The following is a 9980-nucleotide window of genomic DNA, read 5'->3' on the forward strand; positions in this document are numbered from 1 at the left end:
ATGCTTACATCGGTGGTAAATTTTGGTTTGTTGAAAAGTTTTCAAGTGAAAGATGATGGAACAATGGTATCACATATGTAATATGTGAATGATACTTTCATTTTTTGTAGGGCAAATAAGATGGAGATACAAACTCTTAAAAGATTCCTTAGAGTATTTGAGGTGGTTACTGGACAAAAAATAAATCTTCAAAAAACTCATATGATAGGTGTGGCATGTGATAATGATAAGGTAAAAGTTTATGCGTTGAAGATGAATTGTCATCGACTGTTTTCCTCTAAAATATCTCGGGTTGCCTTTGTTTGATAATGCTATATTAATATATCTTTGGGACCCTTTGATTCAACGATTGCAATACTAGTTAGATTCATTGAAATTAAATTGCCATCTTTGGGGGGTCGTATAACTTTGATTATAGCTGCTCTGCCCAATATTCATATCTATTATATGTCTTTGTTCAAGATGCCTAGCAAGATTGTTAAAAGATTGGAAGATTTGATGAGAAGACTTATGTGGGGTGGTACTGAGGAGAAGAAGAAGTATAATCTAGTTAAATGGACAAAAGTTTGTACTCCAATAAGTGATGTTGGGATGAGGATAAAAAGTCTGAAATGCATCAATAGTGCATTACATACTAAGTGGTGGTGCTGATGTACACATGAAAAAGATTAGCTATGGAGGAAAATACTTGGGCAAAAGTATGGGGATGATAGGAATCTTGGTTTGGTTGCAAAAGGGGCTAACACTAGGGTATTTTATATATTTGGAAAGGTATTTTGGCATACATAATTTTTTTCCTTAGTAATTACAAAAATATTGTAGGGAAGGGGGATACTATAAAATTTTGGCATCAGAAAAGGGTGGGGAACTGTGACTTAAAAGTCTTAGTTTCCTAATTTGTTTGTAAAAAAAATACTAAAAACTACATGGTTAGTGATATGGTGACTGGAAAAGGCTTTTCTGTGAGTTGGAATGTTAATTGTTCTTATAGAAGAGTCAGTGATGTGGTTATAGATGAATATATGAGGTGTTTAAGTGTGTTGCAGAGCGTTTTTTATTGCCTTGAAAAACAAGATAGAATTGTATGGGAGCCAAAAAGAAATGGTTGTTTCTTAGTGAGTTTAGCTTACAAATTAATGTTTGATGATAGAGTTAGATGGATTGATAAAGATGCATGAAAATTATGGAAGTGGCCTATTCTTTTAAAGATTCATGCTTGGTTATAGTTAGCAAAGCTTCGTAGAATCTTAAGTATTGATATGTTAAGAAAGAAAGGGCAAATTCTAGTAAGCGTATGCATCCTTTGCAAAAAAGAAGCATAATCTATTGATCATTTGTTTATGAATTGCACTTTTACTAAAGCAATTTGGAGACGGGTGCTAGCATGGGGTGGAGTTAATTGGTAAATGTCCTATGGGGATTGACAGTCTTCTGAGAGATTGGTCGGTATCTAGTATGGGTAAAATAGACATAATTATTTGGAGAATTGTGAGGGCGATGGTGATGTGGGAGATCTAGAAAGAAAAGAAGATGAGAAGTTTTGAAAATAAAAGTTTATCTAGTAATGAGCTGACAGAAAAATTCGTGTGACAATAGCAGAGGTTGTTAGCATTAACAAAATATGGTGGGGTGTTTCTAGAGTGGATATGACGTACAATCTTCGTGTGTTAATTAGAGAGAAATCTGATAAGAAAATCATGATAGGATTATGGAAGCGTCCTAGAAATGGATGGATCAAACTAAAATTTGATGGGTGTTCCTTGGGAAACCCTGGTCAGAGAGGTATAGGAAGAATAGTTAGAGATTGGGAAGGTAAAGTTCTTTTGAAATTTCATGGATCAATAGTTAGAGATTGGGAAGGTAAAGTTCTTTTGAAATCAACCCGTCAAGTTTATAACTTCTACGCACAACAAGATCGACTTAGGATCCAATGGGTTGACCCTATCGGGTCCAAGTCTAGATCTAAACAGCCAATAGGTCATGTCTGAGTTTACTTCTCCTTAACTTGACCCGGGTAAGGGTCATATATCATTATAAAATACGTATAAATAATATTAACTATATAGTATAAAGCACGCACACACACACACACACATATACACATACACACACACACACACACACACACACATATATATATATATATATATATATATATATATATATATATATATATATATATATATATATATATATATATATATATATATATATATATATATATATATATATATACTCAGACCCAACTAGAATTAACTTGGATCCAGGGTCTGAATTGGGTTAAGGTCTAACATAGACCTAGTTGGGTCGGGTCTAGGTTAGGTTTGACCAGGACCCAACCCGACCTATTCCCACCCTTACTACCAATTAGGGCTAGCAATAGGTTGGGTCAGCCTTGGTCCTAGCCCGACCCTGGTCCATATAGTGTTAGGTCGAGCTTGGCCTTTTCAGGCCTAATAGATCTAGAAAAGAAAAGAAAAAGAAAGGGAAAGAAAGGATTAGACTGGCTTGTCCCGAGCCTAGAAGATGTAGAGGAAAAAAAAGAAAAAAAAATAAGGGAAAGAGTTAGGCGAGGCTAGCCCTGTCAGTCCCAGCTCAATCTTCAAGCTGAGGCCCAAGCACAACCCTAGCAATAAACTATAGTTGTATCCTACAATTAACTGCCATTCCTATAGTTGTTTTTATAGTTAAAAATTTCGAAAGAAGAAAAATAGAGAAAAAAAATCCATTTTTTTTTTTTTTGAGAAATTTCATAAAATGAAATTAACTATTGAACATTTGACCCATATATTTTGATTTATTATCAAAATATTTACAAAAGGACCAATGACTATGAGTTGTGTAATAGTTGAAAAAAGGATAAATTGTTAAAAAAAAATTAGATATCAATTTCCTTTTTTCTTTCCCCTTTCAATTGCATGAGTCAATGGTAAAAAAAAGGTTTATACTTTATAGGGATGTGTACTAGGAGCCCATTTACTTTTTGTAGAAAGAGGTCATAATCATTCTTAGCCATTAGATGTAATATTTAATAGATTGAAGTGTATCAAATCCGATAAATTTATTTTTAGACATTGTGCCTAATCAATGACACCTTCTCAACCTCCCAATTTCACATCTAATGATCAATGTTAGTTGTGACCTCCTTGTACAAAAAATAAACGATATCATTATATACATTTCCTTAAAATAAAGCCTTTTTCAAATCCTAGGAAAACACTTTCGACAATGAAAATCTCCATAATGGCTCTACAATCAATTTACATCACCAACAATAAAATTTGAAACTCAAAAAAGGTGCAGATCGTGTGGAACTTTGAACACTTTTTTTTAGGACAAAATGATCGGTTAAGATAATTTGTTGTAATATACACTATTTTGAGAGTTTGAAATCCTGAATTTTTCATAACCATGACATTTAAGCGGGGATCAATGATGTAAAAGTTTTCCAATGCTTAAATTGCAATATTCGATGATGAGTTAAGGGATGGGACTTTACTTATTTGAATAGGGCTGCAGCCCTATCAACTAATTCCCTTTCTCAGACTCGGAATCGCCTTCCGCACGTGGTAACGCAGATGGGTCCTGACTGTCAGACTGAGAGAATGGCAGGAGTTGATCGGCCATAAGGAGAGGTGCGAGATTGAGCTCAACATTATTTGGACTTTTGAGAAAGAAAGAGAAAGAGACCAATCAGTAGAGAAGAGAACTGATAACTGAAGTGAGAATTTCACAGAGGCCAAAACTCCTCTCAATCTCAATTACCATTAAAAGTTTGAACATTCAAAAAAATTTACCATTAAAAGTTCGAAACAAGATAAGAATAACCTATTTTCTCTTTGTTTAAGACTTTGATTAGGCAAAATTTAGGAACATGATCAACATTCAACAATGCTTGTGACCAGCTAAATTTTCTTAAATTAAAGCGGGTTCGCTTGTTTTAAGGGGGGTAAAAAGAAGAAAAACTTTGTTTAGTTTAGCTAAAAGGTCCCATACAGAGTGACTTTCAGGAGAAATGGCCTGCTCTGGTTCTGTACCCCCTAACTCTTCTACCTTGCCTTACCTCAAGTCCTTGTTAGAAGAGGACTGTCACACTAAACACCCATTTCTCCAAGAAAACACAAAGGGCATAACCTAGAATTTTAGGCATATCACCCCACAATTAGGCCCTTTGGGCTCTCTTCCAATCTTGCTGGTTCTAATGCTCAAACCAATGAAACCTGCAATTTTGCTGATGTGGGTTCTACCCCAAAAGCAGAAAGCCGCAACTTTAGTGATGCACATTATGCTCAAACCCATGAAACCAGCAACTTTAGTAGTGTGGGTTATGCCCAAACCCATGAAACCAGCAACTGTAGTAATGTGGTTTATGGCCAAACCCATGAAATCTGCAACTTTTACGATGTGGGTTCTGTTCAAACTCATGAAACCAGCACTTTAGTAGTGTGGGCTATGCCCAAACCCATGAAACCAGCAACTGTAGTAATGGCCAAACCCATGAAATCTGCAACTTTTACGATATAAGTTCTGTTCAAACTCATGAAACCTGCAACTTCAACGATGTCAATTCTGTTTCAACTCATGAAATCTACAACTTCGACGATGTGAGTTCCATTCACACTCATGGAATCTGCAATTTTATCCATGTGGATTATACTGAAAACCATCACATATGCAACTGTACTAGTGTGGGTCTTCACAATATGGGTCTAACCGGGGAGGAAGAGAACCAGTTTAATGGGGGTTGTTCTGAGCTAGTTACTGGGGGCGAAGATACAAAGGTCGGGGGAATGGGTTCTGGCTAGATTATGGTGGCTGTTAAGAAGAGAAGTGGGCTGCCTGCTAAGAATCTCATGGCGGAAAGGCGGAGGAGGGAGAAGCTAAGTGATCGGCTTCTCCTGCTTTGATCTATTGTGCCCAAAATTAGCAAGGTAAGTTTTTTCGGTTTCTTTAGTCATGATTTTGTTCTTCTTTACTGCTACTATTACTCTTGTTTGCCATTGTTGTCATTGCTGGTCTTGCCCCCGAACCATACGAGTGACTTTTGTAGATTGTAATTGGTGTTTGGAACTACTGTTAAATGTGTGGTTATCTCTTTAGGTGTTTCTCTAATAATTAGGATATTGACTAAAAAAGAGGGATACAAGAAGGGGGAAGGGGCGTTTTCATCATCATCGTCAAAGCCTTTTCCCAACTAATTGGGATGGGCTACACAAATCCTGGTCGGCTGCTATAATTCGCATTTTGAGATATCATATTTGGCATTGAATCTATTTTGAGGATCACTTTTGCGAATTGTTTACTTTTTCCTTCTGATATTTTCTTTCATGGTTACGAGAGGGACGGTGAGATTTTTGTTTTCCGCTGCTGTAAGTTTTCGATGCATGCTGAATATTGGTCTTTTTTATAAATTATTGTTTGAGAAGGCCATATATTATTAATTGCAAGCATGGGCTTGAATGAGAGATGTTGCTAACTTTAGTATTCTTCCCCTATGCTTTGACATTAACTGCTGGATTATCAATTATGGTTTTGAAACTATTGCGATGGCGGTTATAATTGTGCAATTTCAGTCTCAGACGTTTGTGATATTCTTCTTGGAATGTGATATTTGAGAAGGCGCTACATGCTTCATGCTTCAGTCCATGAATGAGTTTGTTTGGTGATATTTATGGTTTCTATAAGTAGGGAGATTATTTGATGCAATAATGCATGAACCAGAGCCAAAGGCTAGTTGTATGGAGCTCTTCCACTTTGAGTCTATCTTGGTATTTGACTTTCAGATTGCTTCTTGGGGCAAAGAATAAAAAATGGAAAGAAAAAAAAGAAGAAAGAAAAGAGGAAGAGTTCTATTCACTCTCATTTCTGGGGTCTTAATTCCGTATGATGTCTGAGGAGAATGACTTAGCCGTCCTTTATGGGATTTGTATTAGTTGGAGGATAGAAGATTGTCTGCCTTCTGTATGTAGATGAAATTTTCTCATTCTGCATTGCTGATCTCAATCAAGCCAAGACCTTGAAGATGATTCTTCTTTCTCAATCAAGCCAAGACCTTGAAGATGATTCTTCTTTGTCATGAATTATTATGTAGGACGAGAATCAACATGAGTAAGATCACTGCCAATGCTGTGGGTTGTCAACATGTTATGACTCAAGAGCAGACGAGTTTCCAAGTATAACGGGATTTAAGCTGGAGTTGCTTCCTCGTAAATATCTTGGGCTTCCACTTTTATTAACAGTTCAGGAAGTGCCTTGGTGACTTAGTGATACGAAAATTTGAGAAGCAAGAACTGTAGATTGGAAGAGAGCTGAACCTTATTAATGCTACTATTTGTGACTTTAGAGCTTAATATGTGTCTCTCAATTGGACATGTTTTCAGGGCCCTCTGTGACATTCCTGACATCATGTGTCACTTAACCAGATTATTGTAGGAGTAGCTAAAAAAAGTGGGAAGGACTTGGAAGGAGTTCCTATGGTGAGGAGGCAGTATAACCAACAATTTCATTGGTGGGACCGAGTAAGTAGACCTAAATGCCATGATGGTTTGGGTCTTGGGGATGATTTATTGAGAAATGAACAATGCTATGGCATTGTTTATCTCATGGAAGAGCGTGGTGTTCTCTAGGCTAGTGCAGCGGAGAAGAAAAATGGACGTGATAGAAATACTTAGGGAAAAGAGATTAAAGCGGATATAATTGAAATACTGAGGCATGTAGAGGGATCTGCTGCTCTATTAGAGCTGAGCTTCCTACAAGGTTAGGCTTAGGATCAAGGCTAGGAGTAGACTTAGCTTCTGGTTTGGCGTCTGATGTGGAGCAAAGGCTCTAATTATATTCTCTATGCATCTGAATGCCCGTTGGGCACTCACTCCTGTTTTATGTTTTGGAAGGTAGAACAAAGGAATCAACTCCTTTTGCATTGGCCCTATTCTTAATCAAACAATCTCACTGTGTTTGCCATCTATAGATTCTCTTCAGTTTTGGTTTCTTTACCTTATTTTCCCAAGAAGGCTGTTATGTTGCTGCTTTGATATTTCATATTCTTTCCAAGTTTCTGGTTTAAAGTAAATTGTGTTTCTTTGATAGTAATTCTGATGCTTCTACCTTTTCTTTATTTATGCGTGATTGGCTATCTGTACCAGTCATTTTCCAGTGCCCTCCTTAATAGCGTATTAGAGTGAAATGTATGCTCTAGCCAGGATATCTATTGCTTTGATTGAGCTCAGATGTTGGCATTTTCAAGTGTGCATTTGAGTTAAAAAAGTATGGGTATTGATATCAATATGGTCAGTGCGACAAAATAGTGTCTTTTTAATTTCATGACTGTTTTCCAAAATTTACCATTTGTAAATAAAAAAGTGTTTTTCTGATAACTACATAGCCTATAGTTGCGGATGTATCAGGATAAAGGAGCATTGGTGTATGGTATAATATCTGAAAGTCTTTGTACTGATGGAAAAGAAAATCAGAAATGAGTCTTTATTAGTTAAATCAGTACCAAGTATTAATTACTGACATAAAGCAGATCATATGATGCAATTACATCATGTTCCATGTTATGCTTGCCCAAACAATGAATGTTCTATGTTATTGTTACTTCAATCATGACATGCTTGATAAAGGATAACCCATTCGTCTCATCTTTTGAAGCTTGATAACTTTTCTGGACAGATGGATAGGACATCGATTTTGCAAGATGCAGTCAGTTACATGATGGAATTGCTGCAACGGGTAATTGATCTTCATAAGGAGCATATTTCTTAATTGGGAAGGACAAATCCCGTTCGTTCTTTAGCTTTGCCAACTCTTTCAACCTGTTTGCCCACATTAACCGCTGGAGTAAAAGTAAAGGAAGAATGTCCCTCTCTCTCTCCAGATCCAGATATGGAGCCTGCGAGAGTATGTCAAGGAATGCCATGGTGAATTTATTAGTCAAAGTTTATAGAATCTGGAATAACTCAAACAAAACTAAAATGTAATAATTAAATCAATAATAGTTTACTTCTAATTATAAAAAGGAAAATGGTTTGATAGGGCTGCAGCCCTATCAAAATAAGTAATCCTCACTCCATAACTCATTGAAAATTACAAGTCAAGCATTGGAAAACCTGTATATCGATCATCTTGACTTGAACATTATGGTTGTAAAAAAAAATTTGGATTTCAAACTCTAAAAATAGTGTATATTATAACAAATTATCTATATCGTCCATTTTTCTTTAAAAATAATAGTTCACAGATCCGCAAGACCTGTACGATTTACTAAGTTTCAAATTTTCTTGTCGGTGTTGGAAATTGATTTTAGAGCCGTCATAGAGGTTTATGTCGTTGAGTATTTTTCTAGACGAGGATTTGAGACGAGGTTTTATTCCGTTTTCATAAGCCTAGGCCTTATAGAAACCTCATCCCTATAAAACAAAAAAAATCTATGTATAAAAATAATGAATTTATGTTTGTATTGTATTAATACTGGATAATGCTGGGTTCTTGTTTTTGATGAAGGTCGAGGTCGAGGAAAGAGAGGGAAGGAACCTGAATATTCGTATGTGTTGCCCAACTAGGCCTGGATTGCTCCTCTCCACGATGAGACATTTGGATGGGCTTGGGATTGACATAAAACAGGCCTTTATTAGTTGCTCGAATGAATTCTTCCTTGATGTTTTCCATGCAGAGGTAGTACTCCTCAACGAGAGAAGTTTTCATTATTTGGTTTCATCAAAAGTATTAAATTTTTGAACTGTTTCACTTTCCCCCCAGCCAATTGAAGGACGAGTTGCCCCTGAAGATATCAAGGCACTGCTTCTGCACAATGCGGGCTATCAAGCTACTGCATAAGTGTGCTAACACCGATGCATCAATAAGGTACAGAAATTCATACTTTGAAGTGGAATTATGAAATAGTCTAATCGACTATGTAAAACCACCATACTTCATTGAGGTCATCACTCTTGTCATCCAAAGAAATGATCGGACAGTGATGGCACCAAAACAGCATATGATCCTCACAGTGGTCATTTGATTGGAAAATAATGGCATTTCTGGACCATGGTTTTTGTTAGTCTGTTTGATATGCTTTCTGTACTTTTAATTCTTCATTGCATCTATGAGTGGTTCTCAATCCCCGTGATTTGTTGATTTGTATTCGTAGTGCTCATATACTTATTTGAGTTCTACAGTTTTCTCTAATCTATGATTCTAAGAAATCTCAAGGAGTCCAGGACCATTTAAGTGTATACTCAACACAAGGGCTGCACGTTTTGCTTGTCTCAGTTCAAGTTGATCTGATCTATTGTTTGTATTTAATTTATGCCTAGAGAACTAAAGTCAACACTTCAACAGTAGTAACCTTTTCTGTGATTTTATTATTTTCATTTTCTTGTCGACACTTTTTTTTGTTTAGAAACGGATTGAGTTTTTAATGTTGATTTTGTAGAACATGTTGTTGTACTCTGTTCTTAACATGTCTGGGCAGTGTTGCTATTGTAGCATATGATAGTTAATAAGACATGTTCCCTGTTGACCACAATATTGCAATGTATTCTTCAATGAATAACTGTTTTTGGGGTTGGTTGTCCAATTTTATCTTTAAAGAAACTCAAGGGTATGCTTATATTTTTGTATTTATCAATGTTATCTTGCCTCTGTTTTCTTTTTCGATCAAATTCTGGTTTCATACATGATCCCAGTGTTACAGACGAGTAACTCAACTATGCGCTATGTATGAGGCTGAGCTACCCAGAGTTGTCTACAAGAAAATAGCATATAAATGTATCATCTTACATTTGGATATAAATTTGGACCCATACCCGTACCCGTTGGGTCTTGGGTCTACCTCATCGGGTCTCGATCCATTGTCACCCTCACTATGAGCTTCTTTTTTTCTTTTTTTCTTTTTTTTGCCCCTTTCTTTACCATCATATACTCGTATTATTAGTAACAATATCACAATCACCCGCTATCAGCTTTAGGTTGTGTGATTT

General features: G+C 36.2%; 1 pseudogene across 1 annotated transcript; it reads left to right on the top strand.

Moving 5' to 3' along the window:
• Window positions 1–4663: 4663 nt before the first annotated feature.
• On the top strand, window positions 4664–9577 carry LOC18429040 (transcription factor ICE1-like; annotated as a pseudogene). The gene is made up of 4 exons (XR_016054669.1): window positions 4664–4931; window positions 7672–7899; window positions 8503–8673; window positions 8758–9577. The product of XR_016054669.1 is annotated as a transcription factor ICE1-like (transcript).
• The last annotated feature ends 403 nt before the right edge of the window (window positions 9578–9980 follow it).

The sequence above is a fragment of the Amborella trichopoda genome, chromosome 4 (genome assembly GCF_054954075.1).
Source record: "Amborella trichopoda isolate Santa Cruz 75 chromosome 4, AtrichopodaSantaCruz75HAP2 v2.0, whole genome shotgun sequence".
Classification (NCBI taxonomy): domain Eukaryota; kingdom Viridiplantae; phylum Streptophyta; class Magnoliopsida; order Amborellales; family Amborellaceae; genus Amborella; species Amborella trichopoda.